The sequence below is a fragment of the Brassica napus genome, chromosome C7, assembly GCF_020379485.1.
Source record: "Brassica napus cultivar Da-Ae chromosome C7, Da-Ae, whole genome shotgun sequence".
NCBI classification, from domain to species: Eukaryota; Viridiplantae; Streptophyta; class Magnoliopsida; order Brassicales; family Brassicaceae; genus Brassica; species Brassica napus.
Window position 1 is genome coordinate 20,495,901 of NC_063450.1, and position 22,837 is coordinate 20,518,737.

The following is a 22,837-nucleotide window of genomic DNA, read 5'->3' on the forward strand; positions in this document are numbered from 1 at the left end:
TAAAAGTTTTATATCTCATAGATATTTCAAACTTGTTCTTCTAAATTTGATTTTTACACATAAAATTAAAGAAAAACTTTAAAATAAGATTTAAAATATTTTAGAACTAAATTTAGACAAGAACCAAATTACAAAAGAAACTTAACAAATGTACTAGTTGATCATATATGAAAATATAATGAAAAATAGTTTTTATAATGTGGTATTTTACTTGTAACTTAATATTTAATTATGTATTTCTATGTAAATCTTATATTTAATGTAAAATTTTATCAATTAATATTGCCGCAATATATATATATATATATATATATATATGTGTGTGTGTGCGCGCACGCTAGTTAATTATAAAGTTTTATAAATTTAAATTAATTATAACAAATATGAAGACCATAGTATAAAATAAAAATATTTTTAAGTTAATTTTGAAGTTTTGTTTTTGGAGAAGAACAACTCTAAACTTTAAATATGAAGTTTGCAAGTTTTAAAATAGATTATCCTTTCGTAGATGCTCTTAGACCATCTCAAACCTTTCTTTATTTTTATATTATAAAAAATTCAAAAATGTAAATGAATTTTTGTTCCAATGCATTTTTTATAATAAATGAATGATATAGTTTATATCATAAAAGAATGCTATTCGGAGGAAAACTAATAGTTTTCTATAATAAAAAAAATATAGCATTCTTTTATTACAGAAACACATTTAAATAATTTTTTTTTTTATAATTTCTCTATTATATAGAGAGAAAATAAAGTTAGATTAGAGATACTCTAACTTATAATTTTTCTTCTAGTCGAGAATAGACTAAAATAAATAGAGTTTGAGTTGAACCGTTAAAAATGTTGACTGATACAATATCAAAATACAATTTATAATAAAAAAAATTATTTTGGGTTCAAGTTGCCACATTTCAAAGTGACTCACTTTCCATTTATACTCAGAGAAACCAATTTATTTGTAGAGTATTTGCATCATATAGCCAGGAATCAGAAAATAATTAAGTAAATGGCATAGCTGCGAAAATAATAATGTACACATTTCATATTACCCACGATGCCCCTACCATAACTCTGAGCTGAGTCTGACACACTAAACTCTAGAGTCTATGATCTTGTAATTATTACGCTACTCTACCCTATTACACGTAACCGGTTAACAGTGGGAGACTAAACAATATTCAAATTTGTAATTACATCATCTCATTGTCTCACTTCTGTTCTCTTTCTTCTTTGTGAAGATTTTGATTCGGTTCATACTATTATATTTCCCGATTCGGATCTCCTTTTCTCCTCCCCTAACTGTCTGACCAGGATCTGAGCAAATTCCATCTCAAGAAAGAACTGACTCAAATAAAAAAAGCTTCTATGAGTTTTACGCGATCCAGGTACCTCTTCCTCTTGGAGATCCCCTCTCACCTCCTCCAGATCCATCGCCGCCACAGTGTGCAGAAACGGCGAGCCAGAACGCTAGCAGCTCAGAAAGTCCCCACTCGAATATATCAGAATTGCAGGGGTTAATGTATGGGTCTTGACAAGTGACAAACAAGAAACTCCAATATCCTATGGATTCTCATCGAGGCTTCTGACTAGAAACATGAGGCAAATTGTAACAACTACTAACTCATCATAAAAAAAACTAGTAACTCATTGAATTCATGTCGGAGGAGCTTAGAAGAAGAGAATGTCAGTATTGCAAGTGATGAGGAAAGGATGGCCTTCATTATTGACGGTACCAGTCTCGTATGTATTTCTTTTCTTTTTTCTTTTTACTATGTAGATCTTCCAAGTGGCATGTAAATGCTCTGCATACTCTGCTACCGTGTTGCTCCCTTTCAGAAACTAGAATCGTTGCACTTGTAAAGAACCGGACTTCTGACATGACCGTTGCCATTGGTGATGGTAATGAGACCAATATTTCTCTTTGAAAATTAGTCTTCTTGATTCTTTCTAAGCAGCAACCAGGTTCTTATTTTGTTTCCACCTTCTCTTTGTTTTGGGTTTTCACAGGTGCCAATGATGTCTCCATGATCCAAATGGATGATGTTGTAGTAGGGATCAGCGGCTAAGAAGGTAGGCAAGCTGTAATGGCATCTGATTTCGCAAGGGGACAGTGCATATTCTTAGTTCCGCTATTGCTAGTCCATGGATACTGGAATAACGGAAGAATGGGATACAAGATACTATACAATTTCTACAAAATGCAGTTTTTGTTCTAATTTATACAATTTATAAAGACTTTTTAACTGTCTTTCATAATCCGGATCAACTATGTATTATCCGGTTCTAATAAGCATTGATGATACGAATACATAATGTATTTTCTAGATATTATCTTTTTAATCCGGATTATTTTTATTGTACAATTATTAGACACATTCATGAATTTTATTGCAAAAATGGTAATAACACAATACCACCACAATATATATCCATTTTTACTTCGTGAAGCAGCGACATAAGCTTGGAGAGGAAGATCAAGCTGCTGTGCTGCTCATGGCTCTCTAGTATGGCTCAGTATATGATTAGTGGTTTATAGATCCCATCATTGTAGACGGTGGCTAATCCACAACAATTACTAGGGATTTCCTCTTTAATCCAGATAGCAATGATGATTACTAAGACTTACAAACATATTTTTTGGTTAACCGTAAATTTGTTAACTTTGATTAAATCCAGATATTTTGTTTGATTTACTGAAGCTAACTATGATTTAATCCGACTACTTTTTACCCATATATTTGTAGAGTTTGTTAATGGCTAATAATTCATAATATACAATTTGTGTATGAACCATTTAATTTGGATGCTAAACGACAATGAGTTGGTATTGTAATTTATAAGCTACTCAAATATCTTAAAATATTCTTGTTTTATCATAATATCTACAAAAATATTTATAAATGAGTTTTATAATCGGATAATAAATAGATAATCTGGATTATGACAGTAATAGCCGGATAATAAGTTTTTTTGTTTGTAATATCAATGTGTATTATAACTGGATTGCAAATCATGTTCTCAAGTTGATTAATTATAAAAGATGAATTAGTATGTACGTGTGAGTTTTAACTGGGTATTAGGAAGTTAATCCGGATAAAGCTTGCAATAGCCAACAATATCATTTGTTAGCCGGAATTAACCTGTGATATACCTTGATATGTATATCATCTTATTTTAGTTCATTGAAGTGGCTTTATGATGCATTTAGGTGTATATACTGCATGTATAGGTTTATTTTCATTGATAGGGGCTAAAGTGAACATTTGAAGTTTTAGGTTGAAACCTCAAAGATAGTTCTGCAACTTAGTAAGTTTCAGGTCAAAAATACAAACTATACAGAGATCAAGGATCATTTTTTCATGTGTGAAGAGGTCTAGAATGTACAATCAAAACGCTAGGGATTAATTCGAGAAAATATATGTACAATGCAAGAGTTCGGAGTCAGAAACAAAACTATGAAAAATCTTAGGATCATATATGCAAAAGAGCCAAACTTGGCCATTGTTGTCTCAGCGAGCTTTTGGAGACCAATTGGAGTCGCGACGGTGAAAGCCACCAATTCCAAATCCAGAGCATGACAACCGCGGGAGAGGAGCAAGGCGATGAACGGCGGATCTGGACGAAGAGACACATCAGAGTGTTCGACAAGACGCGGAGGTGATGCAGTATAGAGGAGACTCAGATTGAAAAACCCAGAAATACAATAAAACAATGGACCAAATAACCAAGTCTCATCATGAAACAAGGAACCAAACCGAAAAATACAGTGAAACAAGGAAATAAGAAGATCCAAATTTTAGTAAAAGAAAAAGGACATAAGAAGAACCCAGAAATCGTGACAAAAAAAGAAGATCCCAGAAAATACAGTGAAATAAAGAACCAAATATCATCTAAAGTTGTATGTAGCCAACCTCTTAATATATCTTGAACACAATCTGAATCTGACACAAACTGACACGCTAACTGACACAAGACTACCCTACCTAAATCCACATACAACATATACTTCTAGCGACTCTCTCACTTCGCATGGACATAAAGGTAATTTTATCATCCCTCACTAACCGGATACGCAAATACTGTTTTTTATGCATGAATAGCTAATTACCGAGCTGAATATGAATATTGGGCTAAATGACTCTTATTTGTATTATATTAGAAATTATGCATGGGCATAAAATCTAAAATCTGAGATCTTTACCGAAACCAACACGAAAAACCTGATTTGTATCATAACTGTACTTTTTTGTTTCGGAAAAATCTTCCAGTTGTATATATTTTTCTAAATTTATTTTTATACATTAAAATGTTGTTCTATTACTTCGAACCTTTCTTAACATTATTTTTACCATATGGTGTTCAGATTTCAAAGTATATATCTTAAGTTAGAAAAGATGATTCCAGTGGTTACCTTCTAACCATTATCTCATTCATACATATAAGTGAAAGATAAATCAACTTTAAAATACAATAATAAATTATATTAATCACCAACTAATAAGTTACCAATTGAATAAGGTGATTTTGATGGTTACTTTTAATCACTAATCACCACACTCCTGCAAGTTGAGAGTTATAGAATCCATTTTCAAATACAATTGAAATCAATTATTGATATGGTCAAATCATAAATTATGTGTTTTTATGCACCACAAACTGTTTTTTTTTCTCACGTTGCAATAGGATCATGTTGCCTAAATATGGATGCAAGAGATTATATGCATAGATGAATAAAGTAAGATGGGGTTATGCATTCTTGTAGAATTTCATCACTAGATTAAAAGACGTAATGAAAAATGCACCTACTCAGCATGAAAAACCTTAATTTATCAATAAAAGATAGAGGCTATCATCCTATTCATCAAAAATTCCTATCCCATTAAATATAATTCTCTCATCTAAAATTTATATTCCATTCATTATAGTTCCCTGATCTTTATTGGACTAATTCATCTAATACTTCCACTTAAAACCTACAACTCGATGCATGATAACATAGATGCACGGGGTATGATAAACATTTATATAAATTAGTGTTTTGAATTCTAAATTCATACTCGTGAACAGATAATGCGAGATATTGTAGACAATAGTGTACTAGTTTGAATTTATATAAGTGGTTTGGATGTGAGTTGTCATTGTGTTTATTGCATTGACCAATTTGACTAGCTATGAATGACCTCAGTATCATGTATGTTAACAATTGGATTACAATATTGTTGTGAATCTAGGTTGAATCAAAAAGAAGAAAAAATAAAAATAAAATTAGAAAAAATAATTAATCTGAAACACTTATTTGGAATTGCTTTGTTATTATCTAGATGAATAAATAAACTATAAACCTTCACACATTGCTCAAAACTCAATGTCAATGGTTAAACGCTTCAGCAAAGTCTGTATGCGGCTGATAATCATGTTGAGTGATGTGAGCCTGGTGATGTTGAGAAGGACGAGGACCAAGCAAGCCACGATGAGACGCAGACTGAGTCATTAGATGACCCCAATATTGTTGATGATTCTGCCAGTGAAGGAACAGTTGTTGTCAATACTGATTTGGTGGAAAGTTCTGATACTGATTGCATTTATTGTTCCTTTCCGTGAATCTGTTACCACGGTTTCCTCGGTTGCATCTGTTATTGGACGACTTTTACAGACTACCGCGTTTTGAATTGTTGTTATCAGTCGTCACTATGAGTGCTGTTGAGGAAGAAACATGGTCGAAGTGCTGAGCAACATGTTTGTTTGTTCTTTCGAGTCTGGTCTCCTCCATCTGCAGCATTGACTTTGATGTTGCAAAGCTGGGGAATGGTTCACGGTGCTGAATGACACTGATGATGTTGTCGAATCTTTCATTGAGTCCATTGAGAAGGTAGGTGACAAGCGTGCAATCAGCAATGGGGCATTGACGTTGGATAGACGGTCGGACAAAAACTTCAGTTTTTGATAATAAGCTTCGATTTTGAGATCACCAATCTCAGTGGTACGAAGCTCATTGTCTAGTTGGATTGCAAGAGCCTCTTTGTTGTTTTTGACTTTGTTCTCAATGCGGATCCATAATGTTCTGAGCGGTACCGCTGGCCTCAAATGAGCTTTTGAAGAGATCAGGAGACAGAGTCCCGTAAATCCAAAGCTTGACCAGGCCGTCTCTCTTTTTCCATTGAGCATCATCGTCTCCAGGCGGAACGTTGTGCCATCAAGATGTCCCGCGACGTCAAAAGTGATGGAGTGAGTGAGGAAAAGCTCACGCCAGGCGTCAAAGTTATGATCAGCCAGATCGAGGATCAATGGAATGTGTGACTTTATGTTAGTCACACCAAAAGCAAAAGCACGCTCGAGATGTTGAGCTGCCATGATAAGATGATGAAGAGAGTTAGAAAGAAGATAAGCGAAGAAAGAGAGAAAATTTTAGGAGCTAACATATTATGGGCCATAAAAGTAGATAGAATTCTATGTTGGGATTGATCTCATTATGTTGGCATATAAAACCATTGCTATTACATGATTTGAGGGATTTACATAACAAACAATATCTAATTTAAATTTATACATAACCTACTGAGAATATATTTATTCTCTAATAAAACATAAGAAGGGAAAGTGAGAGAACTAGAGAGAAGCGCGTAATGGTCAGTTGCCACTCAAAGGCTAAAACAGACAAGTTAATAATATTTCATAAGAAGATATAATTTGTAACTGTTATAAAATAACTTATAATTTTATAGTACCGAGAATATTAAATAAGGGCAAAATTTTATACCTGCAGGAAGGAAATAACACTTATATAAGATGAATATCGAGAGAGAGAGTTTACTATAAAAGGAGGACGAACGAAAACGTTCGTATATATAGAAGTAAAAAGATAAAGTTATTATGTACGTTCATATCATTTTGTCAATCTTTGGTACGCATATTATTGACATTTGCTTTTCACCTTCTTTTCACGTTTATAACACTTCCCCTTGGAAACCAGTGTCACTATTGCTTATTGCTTTGACGTATTTGTTGCCTCGTTAAAAACATTTCTAGGAAAACCCAATGGGAAAAACCATAGTTAGGTAAAAAGAGTACAACCACGTAAGCTCCCCCTCGAATGAGCAGTCATAGATTCTTCTGATGACGCATTCCAATGTTATGGACATGTTTTCTGAATACCTAGGTAGGAAGTGATTTTGTGAAGAGGTCAGTTGCATTGTCGCATGATCGGACATATCTCACTTCAATATCTTTCTTCTTCTCGAGCTCTTGAGTGTATGAAAAGAACTTCGGATGTATATGTTTCGTTCTATCACTTTTGATATATCCTTCCTTCGTTTGAGCAACACATGCTGCATTATCTTCATATAGAATAGTTGGCTCTATATTTTTGTCAATCCCACTGTTTGAACAGATGTGTCGGCTTATTGATCTTAGCCATACGCATTCTCTACTTGCTTCATGGAGTGCAATGATCTCAGCATGATTTGAAGAAGTAGCCACAAGCGTTTGTTTCTGAGAACGCCAAGATATATCAGTGCCTCCGATCGTGAAAACATATCAAGTTTGCGATCGGGCTTTGTGTGGATCTGAAAGATATCTTGCACCTGCAAAACCAACCATTTGACCTTTTGAATCCTTAAGGTAAAACGAGCCCAAATCAATGGTCCCTTGAAGGTAACGAAAAATATGTTTAATTCCACTCCAATGTCTTCGAGTTGGAGATGAGATGAATCTTCCCAAAAGATTTACAGCAAATGATATATCAGACCGTGTACAATTTGCAAGGTACATCAGCGCTCCAATTGCACTTAGATATGGTACTTCCGGACCAAGTATCTCTTCTTTCTCCTCAGGTGGTCGAAATGGATCACTCTCAATATCAAGTGACCTAACGACCATCGGGGTGCTAAGAGGAGTTGATTTATTCATGTTAAATCGTTTCAACACTCTTTTAGTGAATGTGGATTGATGCACAAATATAACATTTTGTGAATGTTCTATTTGTAGGCCAAGACAATACTGTGTATGACCAAGATCTTTCATCTCAAATTCTCCTTTAAGATAGTCTGATGCCTTTTGTATTTCCTTTTGAGTTCCGATAATGTTAAGATCATCAACATATACCGCGATTATTACAAATCCGGATATTGTTTTCTTGATGAAAACACATGGGCATATAGGATCATTCACATATCCTTCTTTTGTTAAATGATCACTGAGACGGTTATACCACATACGTCCAGATTGCTTTAACCCATATAATGATCTTTGCAATTTTATTGCACATAACTCTTTAGGTTTAGAACTTAATGCTTCTGGCATTTTAAAGCCATCAGAAACTTTCATGTAGATATCAGTATCTAATGATCCATATAGATAAGCTGTAACAACATCCATGAGACGTATCTCTAGATTTTTATCAGCTGCTAGACTTATCAGGAATCTAAACGTGATTGCATCCATAACTGGAGAATACGTTTATTCATAATCGATTCCAGGTATTTGAGAAAAACCTTGAGCCACTAGACGAGCTTTGTATCTCGTAACCTCATTTTTTCTCATTTCGCTTTCGAACGAAAACCCATTTGTACCCAACTGGTCTCACATCTGCAGGTGTGAGTACAATAGATCCAAATACTTCTCGTTTATTAAGCGAATCAAGTTCGGCTTGTGTTGCATCTTTCCATTGTTTCCAATCATGTCTCTTTTGACATTCATAGACAGATTTTGGTTCTGGATCATCAATTTCTTCATTTATTTCACTTGACACAATATATGAGAAAGCATCATCAACATCATCCTGTTCATTTCTATTCCATATCTTCTTATTATGGATGTAGTTGATAAAAATCTTATGATTCCTTTCTGACTCATGATGCTCTACTTTGTCAGGGTTCTCATCATTTGTTTTTTCCAAAATACTTTCTGCTATTTTGGGTGTGTCTTTTGTCTCGGAAACCTTTTGTTTTCTAGGATTTTTATTCTTAGAACCAACAGGTCTGCCACGCTTCAAGCGTGATTTAGACTCTCGTGTATTGTCTGCTTTTCCTTGCTCATTTGATATTTTGATACAAGCAGGAGCATTCACGGCTGATATAAGAGATTTAGTTACCATCTTGGTATCTGCAAATGCATCAGGTAGCTGATTAGCTATACTCTGTAAATGCATGATTCGTCGAACTTCAAGTTCAGACTCTTTAGTAGGAGGATCAAGATATAGTAACGAAGGTACACTCCATTTGATACCATTTTCTACATTTTTGTTTTCTCCCCTAGAACTGGGAATACTTTCTCATCAAAATGACAATCAGCGAAACATGCCGTAAAGACGTCACCAGTCTGTGGTTCCAGATATCGTATAATTGATGGAGAATCACAACCAACATATATTCCCAATCTTCTTTGTGGTCCCATCTTTGTACGTTGTGGTGGTGCTACAGGCACATATACCGCACAACCAAAGATTCTAAAGTGGGAAATGTTTGGTTCTCGACCAAACGCTAACTGTAGTGGGGAATACTTATGGTATGCACTCGGTCTGATCCGAATGAATGCTTCTGCATGCAAAATAGCACGTCCCCATACAAAGGTTGGAATTTTTGATCTCATGATCAATGGTCTTGCAATAAATTGCAGACGCTTAATTAAAGATTCAGCCAGACCATTTTGCGTATGAACATGAGAAACATAATGTTCAACTTCAATATAACTATTTTAATAGTATAATCAGGAAACTGTGTTCGTAGTTTAATTATCTGAGTTAGAAATCTCGCAAATGCCACATTTCGAGATGATAATAGACAAACGTGTGACCATCTACTGGATGTGTCAATTAATACCATAAAATAGTGGAATGGTCCACAGGGTGGGTGTATATGTCCAGATATATCGCCTTGAATTCTTTCAAGGAACTTTGGTGATTCTTTATCGATTTTGGTTGGCGTTGGCCTTACGATCAATTTTCCTAGAGAACATGCAACACATGTCATTTTATTCCCTTGAGAAATCTCCTGGATTTTCAGTGAATGACCATGTGAACTTTCTATGATTTTACGCATCATTGTAGTGCTTGGGTGGCCAAGGCGATCATGCCATAATGTGAACTCTTCTGGGTTCCGTTTTACTACAAGATTTGATTCGATCTCATCGATATAAGTATGATGTAGTCCCGAAGGAAGTTCTGGAAACTTTTCCAATATGTGTTTTCTGTCACATTTCTCAGAAGTTACATGCATGTATTTCTTTCCATCCTCAGTTGCAGACTGAGTATCATATCCATGAAGATATATGTCTTTAAAACTCAACAAATTCCTTTTAGAACTCGGAGAATATAGAGCATTATTTATGGAAAATTTTGTTCCATTCGGCAACGTAAAGTTTGCTTTACCAGTTCCTTCAATTACGTCTGCAGGACCTGATATTGTATTGACGATACTACAAGAAAACACATGCTTAACGAGAAAAGTTAACGAGGAAAAACAATCCTCGTAAATTTACGTCGATTTTACGAGAAACTTACGTGGAAAAATAATGTCATCGTTATTTCCTCGTAAAGTAACGACAAAAGCGTTTCGTCGTAAAGTCGATGTAATTTGACGTGTCTTTTACGAGGAAATACTATTTCCTCGTAAATACGATGTAAACTTCGCGTGTTATTTACGAGAAAATAATTTATGTGTATTTAGCGAGGAAATTTTGAATCCACCAACTTTGTAGGTGCTACACGTTTTTTTTTTGCCACCTAATTAATTTTCGTCGTAAATTCATAGGAAAATTACAACTACCAGATTCAAAATTTCCTATAAATATGGATGTTCGATTATCATTTTAAAAACACCAACAACAAAAGAGATGTATATGGCTGGCTCCGGGACTATTTACGAGTTGCGGAAGTGGATGTATATGCATAGAGATGCTAACGGGAGAGTGACGAAAGAATACCTTGCGGGCCTGGAGACATTTATGCATCAAGCAGATTCAACACCGCTCGCCCGAGAAAGTGGTAAGATGTTCTGTCCTTGTCGGAAATGCAACAATTCGAAACTGGCAAACCGTGAAAATGTTTGGAAGCATTTAATAAATAGAGGTTTCACGCCAAATTACTATATATGGTTTCAACATGGAGAAGGTTTTAATTATGATCAGAATGAAGCTAGTAGTAGTAATAGCAATTTTCAGGAAAAAGAACCGGTTGATCATCATTTGCATAATGAGCATAGTTACCATCAGGAGGAGATGGTAGATTATGATAGGGTTCATGATATGGTAGCTGATGCATTCGTAGCTCATGATGAAGATGAAGAAAAATATATAGATGCAAAAAAGTTTTACGAAATGTTAAACGCAGCGAATCAACCACTTTACAGTGGTTGTAGAGATGGTCTTTCTAAATTGTCGTTAGCTGCTAGAATGATGAATATTAAAACTGATCACAATCTACCTGAAAGTTGCATGAACGAATGGGCGGACTTGTTTAAAGAGTATTTTCCGGAAGATAATGTGTCTGCGGATTCTTATTATGAGATTCAGAAACTGGTTTATAGTCTTGGGTTGCCTTCGGAGATGATAGATGTTTGCATCGACAACTACATGATCTATTGGGGAGATGATGAGAAGCTAGAAGAATGTCGATTCTGCAAGAAGCCACGATTCAAGCCGCAAGGACGGGGATGTAATAGGGTACCGTACCAAATGATGTGGTACCTACCAATTACATACAGATTGAAAAGATTGTATCAATCAGAGCAGACTGCTGGAAAGATGAGATGGCATGCCGAGCATACTCAGACGGATGGTGAGATGACTCATCCATCATATGCAAGAGCCTAGAAACATTTCAACAAAGTACATCCGGATTTCGCTAGCAATAGTCGGAATGTGTATCTCAAACTATGCACAGATGGATTTAGTCCGTTCGGAATGTCAGGGAGACAATATTCATTGTGGCCAGTCTTTCTTACACCATACAACCTGCCACCGGAGATGTGCATGCAACGGGAGTTGCTATTCTTGACCATATTAATACCTGGTCCGAACCATCCAAAAAGGTCCCTGGATGTTTTCATACAACCACTGATAAAAGAGTTGAAGGATTTGTGGTCAACAGGGATGAGGACGTATGACTGTTCAACGAAGACGAATGTTATGATGCGAGCGATGCTTTTGTGGACCATAAGTGATTTTCCTGCCTATGGGATGTTGTCTGGATGGACTACACATGGGACATATGCGTTTCAACTGAAGAATGGTAGGAAGACAAGTTGGTTTGATTGTCACCGTCGATTTCTTCCCATTGGCCATCCTTACCGAAGAAAAAAAAATTTGTTTAGGCACAAAAGGGTTGTGAGAGACACACCTCCTCCATATCTAACTGGAGAACAAATTGAAGCGCAAATCGACTACTACGGAGCTAACGAAATAGTTCGTTGGGGTGGTAATTGGCATGTCCCTCGTAATATGCCTGATTCTTACGGTGTTCATCACAACTGGCACAAGAAGAGTATATTTTGGGAGTTGCCATATTGGAAGGATCTTCTTCTACGCCACAACCTCGATGTGATGCATATAGAGAAGAATTTCTTTGAGAACATCATGAATACAATATTGAATGTCCCAGGGAAGACAAAAGACAACATAAAATCAAGGTTGGACTTGCCAGATATTTGCTCAAGAAGCGAGTTACATATTAAAAGCAATGGACAAGTTCCCGTTCCGATATTCAGATTATCTTCAGAAAAAAAGTCGGTGTTGTTCAACTGGGTGGCATCAGAAGTGAAGTTCCCTGATGGGTATATTTCGAATCTCTCTAGATGTGTTAAAAATGGTCAAAAGTTCTCCGGGATGAAGAGTCATGATTGTCATGTCTTTATGCAACGACTACTGTCCTTTGCATTTGCGGAGCTACTTCCAACAAACTTACAAGAATCACTTGCAGGTACGTAGTGTATTATATCACAATAATTTTATAACGGTCTAATTTGCAAAATAATATATGTCTAACAATGTGTTTAATTTTTTTTGGAATATAAAAGGCATTGGAACATTTTTCCGGGATCGTAACACACACACTCTTAAAGAAGAAGTTGTGGAACAGCTTCATGAGAACATTCCCATCTTATTGTGCAACTTGGAGAATATATTTCCTCCCGGATTTTTTGACGTCATGTAGCTTCTAGCTGTCCACCTCCCATATGAGGCATTGCTTCGTGGACCTGTACATTACGGATGGATGTATCAGTATGAGCGAGCCATGAAATATTTGAAGGGAAAAGTAAAGAACCTCGCCAAAGTTGAATGTTCTATAATTGCTGGAAGTTTGACGGAAGGGGAAACAAATTTCTACCAACGACACATATGAGTATGGTAGACAGCGGATGACCAGTAACTATGGAATATGTGTGAAAGGGGAAACAGATTTCTACGGGATCTTGACGGAGATTATTGAAGTCGAATTTCCAGGGATACTGAAGCTGAAATGCGTCCTCTTCAAATGTGAATGGTTCGACCCCATCGTCAACAGAGGTGTTCGGTCTAACAAATTCGGTGTAGTTGATGTCAACGGTGGACGAAGGTACAACAAATTCGAGCCTTTCATCTTAGCTTCACAAGCAGACCAAGTTAGCTCATTCCATACCCTCGGATTAGAGATTCATGTATAAATTGGTTAGAAGTGATCAAAGTTACACCTCGAGGACGAATCATCAGTGGAGAAGAACCACCATTACAAGAAGAACAGATAAATGAAGTCGAGGAACCTGAACAAGAAATTGATGACATCCTTCTCATTGATCCGCATAATCACGAGTACGAAGATCTTACCGATGATGCCACAGACGAATCTGTTGAAGACGAGTTTAATGAAAATGATGATGTTTCTAGTGATGACGAGAATGTCGATGTATCCGATTGATGTATTTGATTTTGTGTAGTGTGTTTTATGAATAAGATGTGGGAGTTTGTTTTATGAATAAGGTAATGTGGGGTTTGTTTTATGAATAAGGTAATGTGGGAGTTTGTTTTATGAATAAGAAAATGTGGGAATTGTGGTTTGGAATGGAAATAAAGATGGGGTTTGGAATATATGAAGTAGAAAATAAGGAATATAGGGTTTGGGGTTTCGGATTTTAGGGATTTAAACATAACACTCGTTAATTCCACGTAAGTAAAAATCGTCGTAAAGGACTCGTAAACCAACGAGGAAATAACGACGAAATATAAAAATAAAGAACGCGGGGCTCGTTAATTCCACGTAAGCGCAAATCGTCGTAAACACCACGTAGGATGAAATCATCGTAAACACCACGTATGCGAAATCGTTGTAGACACCACGTAAGCCAACGAGAAAATAACGACGAAATATAAAAATAAAGATGGGGTTTGGAATATATGAAGTAGAAAATAAGGAATATGGGGTTTGGGGTTTCAGATTTTAGGGATTTAAACATAAGACTCGTTAATTCCACGTAAGCACAAATCGTCGTAAACACCACGTAGGATGAAATCGTCGTAAACACCACGTATGCGAAATCGTCGTAAACACCACGTAATAGGAATCGTCGTAAACACCACGTAGGACGAAATCGTCGTAAATACCTTGTAGTGTAAAAACTAAAAAAAAAAAGAAAAAGGAGAAAGATACCAGATTCACATGTGGCAAGACTTCCAGCAATTATAATACGTAAGTCTCGCCCACAAGAATTCTAATATCTTCTTCTTTTCCTTTTTTTTTCAAATATTTATAATTGGAATAGGATTTTGCTGAGGAGTGTGATTTGAGATAGGGTGTGATTTGGGAGTTTGTGTGTGGTTTGAGAATGAGAGTTGTAGGTATATTTATAGGAAAACGCGGCTCATCAATTCTACGTAAGCAAAATCGTCGTTAATACCTCGTATATAAAAACACGGGCCCTTGTAATTCCTCGCTATTTCCTCGTACAATAAAACACGGGCCTTTGTAACTGCTCGCTATTTCGTCGTAACCTTACGAGGAATTTGTGACAATATGTAATCTTATATATACCCCCGAGCGCTCACTCTTTCTTTCCTCTCTACTGCCTCTCCACTTCCTCTCCATTTCGTAGCAATGGTAAGCCTCTCTAATTCCGTAAGCCTCTCTAATTCCTCTCTAATTTGGTTAGTTTAGGATAGATTAGGTGGTTAGTATAGGGAATTTAGATAGGTTTACGGATTTTATGTTATTTAGTGTTGATTAGGTGGATAATGTTGGGAAATATACTGTTGATGTTAATTTTAAAAATTATTTTTTTTCCCAGGTTTGAAAAGGAAGACTTACTGTCCATTACAGAGAGATGTTTGGTGAGCCGGGTAGTCGTTTAGACCCCTCTTCTTCAGCTCCCGGTTCTTCGGGTCAGGAGACTGTCCCCGAGACTCAGTACACTTAGAGAGTCTCTGGGTCTACTTCTTCTAGTGCACCATCGGCTCCTCATGTGCCTTCCCCGATGGCTCATCCGACGATGCCTCCTCTTGTGCCTCCTCCGATGGCACCTCCGATGGCCGCCGATATTCATCCCGATTTGATGGTGCCTCCGAGTGCTCCTTACTCGCAGTACACTGTAGAGGACATTCTCCGTCTGCCAGGCAGAGAAGGTTTACCAGTCATCGACCCCGACCGACCGGACGGAACTTTGTGGTATGTTGCATTAATTTTTTTTTAATTCGTTTAAAATTCTTTTATAACATTAAAAAATAATTTATATTTTAAATTTGTATTTTCCAGGTGGGGGGTTGACGGATGTCTTGCATCGGACGTAACCGACACGATCAAAGGTTACTTCTCCATGGCACATCCGAACTGGAGTAAGACGCCTCACTACGTCAGAAAGACGTGGTTCAAAATTTACACTGTAAGATTCTATTAATTAATTATATATACTTTAATTTTTTAATGATTTATATATATACTTTCTAAAAAACTAATTGTTAATTTATTTTTTCCAACTGCAAAAATATAATTGGGCCTTGGGGATCACTGAGAGGGTGAGGAAGAAGTTTAACGCGAAGGCGAAAGTTCGCTTGTTGGACACGGTCTCCAACTGGAAGGGTGACTGGTTCGTGAAGGGGTATGACCTCATCCGTTATTGGCGTCTTCCTGATTCCATTAGAATCGCCCAGTCTTGCTCTAACTCCCGTAACACGGTCGATGAGCACGGAAACGGGTCGATGCTTCACACTACGGGCCAAAAACCCCACGCCGGTGTCCGTTCGGAAATGGTAATTAAATATTTTATTAAATAAATTTTTTAATATATATAATTTTATTCTAACTTTCTTAAATGTTTTTTAGGCCAAAGAGACGGGACCCCGGCTGTTATGGAACTTTACGAGAGGACCCACAAGAACAAGGCGGGCGTATTTGTAGATGGCAAGTCCGAGCAAATCTACAACGACGTGGTTGCTCGGGTTGAAGACCGCCAGACCCAGCTGACCCAGCAGTCTACCGACGGATTACCCGTCACCTTATCCACACTTGAAGTGGATAAGATTTACGAGGAGGTAAACTTTCTAAAATTTTAATTTTTTATTATTCATTTAATTTAACTTTAAATTTTTACTAACAATATTTATTTTTTGTTTTTAAGGTTGTCCCAAAAAAAAAAGGGACGGACGTTGGGGATTGGTTCCGTCAACGATGTTCCGAGAGCGACATCGTCTTATGGTCAGCGACGGGATGATGAAGTCACTGAGATGCGTAACGAGTTGACCGCGACAAAATCTGTGTTCACAGCTCGTGTGGGTGGACTCGATCGCTTCTTGGACTTTATAGCGGTCACAAATCCGGAATGTGAGACCATGTTGAGGAACATGCGACGACAAAATCCCAATTCAGGCGAGGGACCATCCGACGACACACATGCTGAGGAGGATGTAGACAGGAGGAGTGATGAATTCCTCCGGGCGATGCACGACTCTTAGTTATTTTTTTTTCCGCGGTTGTATTATAAATTCAAAACTTATTTATATATAAAATATTTGTGTATTTATTTATTTTTAAAATTTTAATTTTATTAATAAATTAAATAATTTTAAATACTTTTTAATTATATTTTTAAATTTGTTAAATAATAAAACGAAGTAGATTTGTAGCTAATCTACGACTTATTTACGTTGAATATTTACGAGAAAATCACGAGAAATGTTAAACGAGTATTTTACGAGGAAATACTTTTAAGGTATTTACGTGAAAATTAAGAGGAAAACATTTCAAGGTAATTACATGAATTTTACGAGGAAATACTTTCGAGATATGTATGTGTCGTTTACGGGGAAATGTTTTCGTGGTATTTACGAGGAACGGTAGCGACATTCTTACGTCGACTGTCTACGTGGTCTTTACGACGATTTGTTTTCTTCGTTTTTACGACGAAATATTTTCCTCGCTAATTTACGACGAATTGGCGAGGAAATATGTGTTACGACGAACGAGTAACGACAAAACGTGTTTCCTCGCTAATTCCTCGTAAAGCCTCTTTTACGACGAACTCACGAGGAAAACCGTCCTCGTAAAATTTATGTTTTCTTGTAGTGCGACAATTATTGTCGGTTTTATATCAGAGAAATATCTCTTTTGTCTCAGAATAGTGTGTGTTGTTCCACTATCTGGTATACATATTTCTCGAATCCGTTTCTTGGATTTTTCTCCATTAGCATTTTGATACATTTCTGAAATTGTCATAAATATTAATAAAAGAAAACATAAAATTCATTCATATAATAATCATATAAGGAAACACACAATAATTATACATTAAGGTGACGTTAAAACATCATTATTCGCTTAAAACAGGAAATGTAATAATTATACATGACTAGAGATGGCAAACGAGCTCACCCGCAACCAAATGACCCGCCCCACCACGGGCTCAAGTTCAGTCGGATCACAGCGGGCTGGCACGCCGCAGGATGCGTTACCGAGAAGCATTGACCAATCCCGCCCCGCCTATTGCACAGGTCTTTGCGGGTCAGGCCCGCGGATCACCATTAAGAAGTTATCTTGCGTTCCATGTAATATACGTGTGTCATTTCCTGCAACAAACAATTGTTCAGAAGATGTTTTGGTAAGTCTTTGCATGATAACATCATCCAAACGTCTCATTCCATGCTTAACTATAGCTTATGACCAGAAGATCAGCAGAAGAAGTATATGAACCTCTATCATATGTTTCACAAACATAACTTACGTAACATTACTCTTATGTTCAATACAAACGTAACAAACATAGCTTACTTAACATAAAGAGTCCTCATTTCAAAGTTTTTATTTGAATGAAAGTTCCTTGTACAAACATTATTCTTGTGTTCATACTTCAGTTCAACTTAACTAGCATTATAACAACTTAGAAGTCAAACCTATTAAGTTGTTCAAAAAAAAAAAAAGTCAAACCTATTAAAAGACAGAAGCAACAAAATAGTTTAGTTCAAGCAACTTAATACTTGTGTTTTCAAACGGTATAATAAAACTTAATAGTTTGTCTCGTTTGTTGAATGGCATGTAGTATCAACAAGAATGCAATTTTTTATAGCAATGCAGAAACTAAAATGTTGGGGTCAAAATCGGTCACGACGGAATCAATTTCTGAAAGTCCGTAAGAATTTCTGAAAGTTCTTGCGGAGAAAACACATTCACGAAAAATAGGAGAAAGACGCGAACAAGGTTGCCGCGTAGCAACCAGCCGCGTAGCAACCAGCCGCGTAGCAACCAGCGCAAAAGCTGGTCGCTACGTAGCGACCGAGCTCTCACCAAAGCTCGGTCGCTACGTAGCGACCAAGCTCTCACTGAAGCTTGGTCGCTACGTAGCGACGGAGCACGTACACGGCTCGGTCGCTACGTAGCGACCGAGCACGCACACGACTCGGTCGCTACGTAGCGACCGTGCATTCTTAAAAATCGATACGACACGAATCCATGCATTCTCGTCTACTCGTTAATGCTATCTCCCGAAGACCGTAGCCAACCCATTTCATGTTTCTCGTCATTTGAAGTCATCAATCGAACTTTACGATAAAAACCGCGGAAAGTTCATTTTTATCGAGAGAAGCCGTAATAAACTTTCGAGTCAAACAACGGCCCAAATAGAGCTAAGACGTGACTCGAAATCCACTTACGATTTCTTAACCAAAAGCCCATAAACCGTAGGACGGTTTATGCTTGGTTCGCAAGGAAAGATAAATGTCAAGTTTCCGCGGATAAATACGAAGTATTCGAAGATAATTAGAAAGATCGAAAAAAACGGAATATCTCCATTTTTAAGTTAAGACGGCTTAAGGGCATAAGAGGAAAAAGCGTAAACCGACCTAGGAGCGAGTATATAAGGAGTCCTAGGCGAGAGGCACGGGAGACAACTTTTTAGACTCAGAACTCTCGGCACTTAGAAACTCCGAGGCATTATTCTCGACATGCTATGTTTCCATGACTGGCACCTGATTACCAGACGAACGTGCACAAGCAGTTCGATCTCTTGGTTCACTCTTGAACTACGTTCGGCTTGATCCTCGAAAGGAGTACGTAGGCAGCCTTTCATAAGGTTCAGTCCGAAATCAATCAAAAATATTTTCTGTATTTTCTTCGTCTTTTGTTATCGAGCTGCGAGTCAACTAACTTTTAGGCCGCTAGAACTAGGTAACTCGCTGATAGCCTTTGCGGCCAAAGCTTTTATGATCTCTTGTAATGATCGCAACGCTCTCACGCGGACTTGAAATAAGATCTACTGTTTTCTCTAAACTTGTTTGTTATCTTTTCATGATTTCTGCATATATTTGGTCACTTGCCGTTGGCTCTCGCAAAGAACCGGGACCTCTGGAAAATTAGGGTTTTCCTAGTTTCCTAATTTAAACGGAAATCGACAGTGCGAATTTTTGTTCCCACATTTTGGCGCTAGAAGGAGGGGGGCGACGGATTACTCTAACTCATAGCCGCAAAACGCTTGATCAAAACAATGTCTGGAAATACGAAAGACAAAATTGTAGTTTGCAATAACGCTGGTAAGACAACTCCAGCCGCCACCGTGCCTACGGCGAACGCTTAGGCAAACGCCACAGTTCTTGAGAAAATCGAAAACCTAGCCGCGACTCTTCGCCACAGGGAGTGCAACGAAACGAGCTCGCGATTTCTCTGTATAAACGTAAAGGGAAACGATAAATTTTATCAAACCCCGTAAGTTTGGCTCATTACCGAACTAAAGAAGTCTCAACGCATAAGGGTTTTACCAAAACACGTTTTCCGAAAGCTTTTAAGAAAAGTAAAACTTGCCCTCCCCTAAACCGCAGAAAAACCCTAGGTTAATCGCGGAAAAAGGAAGCACATCGAATCGGGTACATAGCACGCCGCTGTACTTCTTCCGAATATCTTTCGGAAAAAACCCTAGATTAATCGTAGAAAATGGAAGTGCAGCTACTCGGTCGGTTACTACGTATTGAGCGACCAAAACACTCGGTCGGTCGCTACGTATTGAGCGATCTAGCCACTCGGTCGGTCACTACGTATTGAGCGACCAAGCCACTCGGTCGGTCGCTACGTATTGAGCGACCAAGACACTCGGTCGGTCGCTAAATATTGAGCGACCTAGCCACTCAATCGGTCACTACTTATTGAGCGACCAAGCCACTCGGCCGGTCGCTACGTATTTAGCGCCCAAGACACTCTGTCGGTCGCTACGTATTGAGCGACCAACACACTCGGTTGGTCGCTACGAATTGAGCGACCAAGCCACTCAGCCGGTCGCTACGTATTGAGCGACCAAGACACTCGGTCGGTCACTACGTATTGAGCGACCTAGCTACTCGGTCGGTCGCTACGTATTGAGCGATCTAGCCACTCGGTCGGTCGCTACGTATTGAGCGACCAAGCCACTCGGTCGGTCACTACGTATTGAGCGACCAAGCCACTCGGTTGGTCGCTACGTATTGAGCGACCAAGACACTCGGTCGGTCGCTACGTATTGAGCGATCTAGCCACTCGGTCGGTCGCTACGTATTGAGCGACCAAGCCACTCGGTCGGTCGCTACGTATTGAGCGACCAAGCCAATTGGTCGGTCGCTACGTATTGAGCGACCAAGACACTCGGTCGGTCGCTAAATATTGAGTGACCTAGCCACTCGGTCGGTCGCTACGTATTGAGCGACCAAGCCACTCGGTCGGTCGCTACGTATTTAGCGACCAAGACACTCAGTCGATCGCTACGTATTGAGCGACCAAGACACTCGGTCGGTCTCTACGTATTGAGCGACCAAGACACTCGGTCGGTCGCTACGTATTGAGCGACCAAGACACTCGGTCGGTCGCTACGTATTGAGCGACCTAGCCACTCGGTCGGTCGCTACGTATTGAGCGACCTAGCCACTCGGTCGGTCGCTACGTATTGAGCGACCAAGCCAGTCGATCGGTCGCTACATATTGAGCGACCAAGCCACTCGGTCGGTTGCTACGTATTTAGGGACCAAGACACTCGGTCGGTCGCTACGTATTGAGCTATCTAGCCACTCGGTCGGTCGCTACGTATTGAGTGACCAAGCCACTCGGTCGGTCGCTACGTATTGAGCGACCAAGACACTCGGTCGGTCGCTAAATATTGAGCGACCTAGCCACTCGGTCGGTCGCTACGTATTTAGCAACCAAGACACTCAGTCGGTCGTTACGTATTGAGCGACCAAGACACTCGGTCGGTCACTACGAATTGAGCGACCAAGCCACTCGGTCGGTCGCTACGAATTGAGCGACCTAGCCACTCGGTCGGTTGCTACGTATTGAGCGATCAAGCCACTCGGTCGGTCGCTACGTATTGAGCGACCAAGACACTCGGCCTGTCGCTACGTATTGAGCAACCAAGGTACTCGGTCGGTCGCTACGTATTGAGCGACCTAGCCCCATGGTTGGTCGCTACGTTGCAACCGACCCGCGAACGAGTCGATTGCTATTATTTTTTCGGAAAAACTTTCACAACATATGACAACCTTCGAAAATCTAACAGCGATCGTAGAAAAAGAATATCGGATAAGGAAAGAGATGGAGCGAAATCCGAGAATCAAAATTCGCCCAACTGCCTGTCTTAATGGTCTCACCATCCGTCCTCTCGCGCCTTGATCTGTGGCCAAAACTTCATCACCTGGCGATTCTTACTGATCATCCTTGGCATCTCTCGATCATCCCTGGCCATTCCTAAACACTAAAAAGTTTTCGACGAGATGCCTATTCATTTTCGTAAATCCAATGATACAAAGATTGAAACATGGATCACGAAAACCGCAATATTGGCAGCAGCCAAAACGCGGCCAGGAAAGGAGAGAAGTGCATGAAAAGATAATATTCTTGCTATTCGAAGTGGGCAGACAGACACAAAAAGAGAAGGGCAAATGAGCTAGCAAAACTGAGAAGAGACAAAACTGAATCTTCGAGAGAACTAAGGTATTTGCGACTTGAAATTTTTAAAATCAGACTTGGAGTTTTCGTAGGAAATTACTAAGAAATAAAAACGCCTTTGAGACTGCCATAGAACTTTAGGGAACGTAAAACCTAGGTGGATAGTCTAGCGAACTAAGTCCTAGGTGATTTTTCCTTTCTCGATATATTGTCCCATAACTGTTCGTCCAGATCTTGCAAACCGATCTAAACTCTCCGAAAATCGAGAAACGATCGCCACGCATATCAAGCTCGCTTCCTAAGGAGAGAAAAAACTAGAGACATGAACGTCGTCTTAAAACCGATTTGTTTCTGGCAATTCTCTCGGAACCGACATATTCCAAGTCTTCAGCCTGGAAACAACCAAATCACAGTCCAAGCGTCGTCTTCAAACCCACTCGGACTGTCGATCATTCTATTCCTCGAGAAAAAAGGGACGGAGTAGGT

General features: G+C 38.5%; 1 long non-coding RNA gene across 1 annotated transcript; it reads left to right on the forward strand.

Moving 5' to 3' along the window:
* The first annotated feature begins 369 nt into the window (after positions 1–369).
* On the forward strand, positions 370–3,887 carry LOC125590248. Its single transcript, XR_007326546.1, has 2 exons — positions 370–1,902; positions 2,011–3,887. It is a non-coding gene; the product is annotated as an uncharacterized LOC125590248 (long non-coding RNA).
* The last annotated feature ends 18,950 nt before the right edge of the window (positions 3,888–22,837 follow it).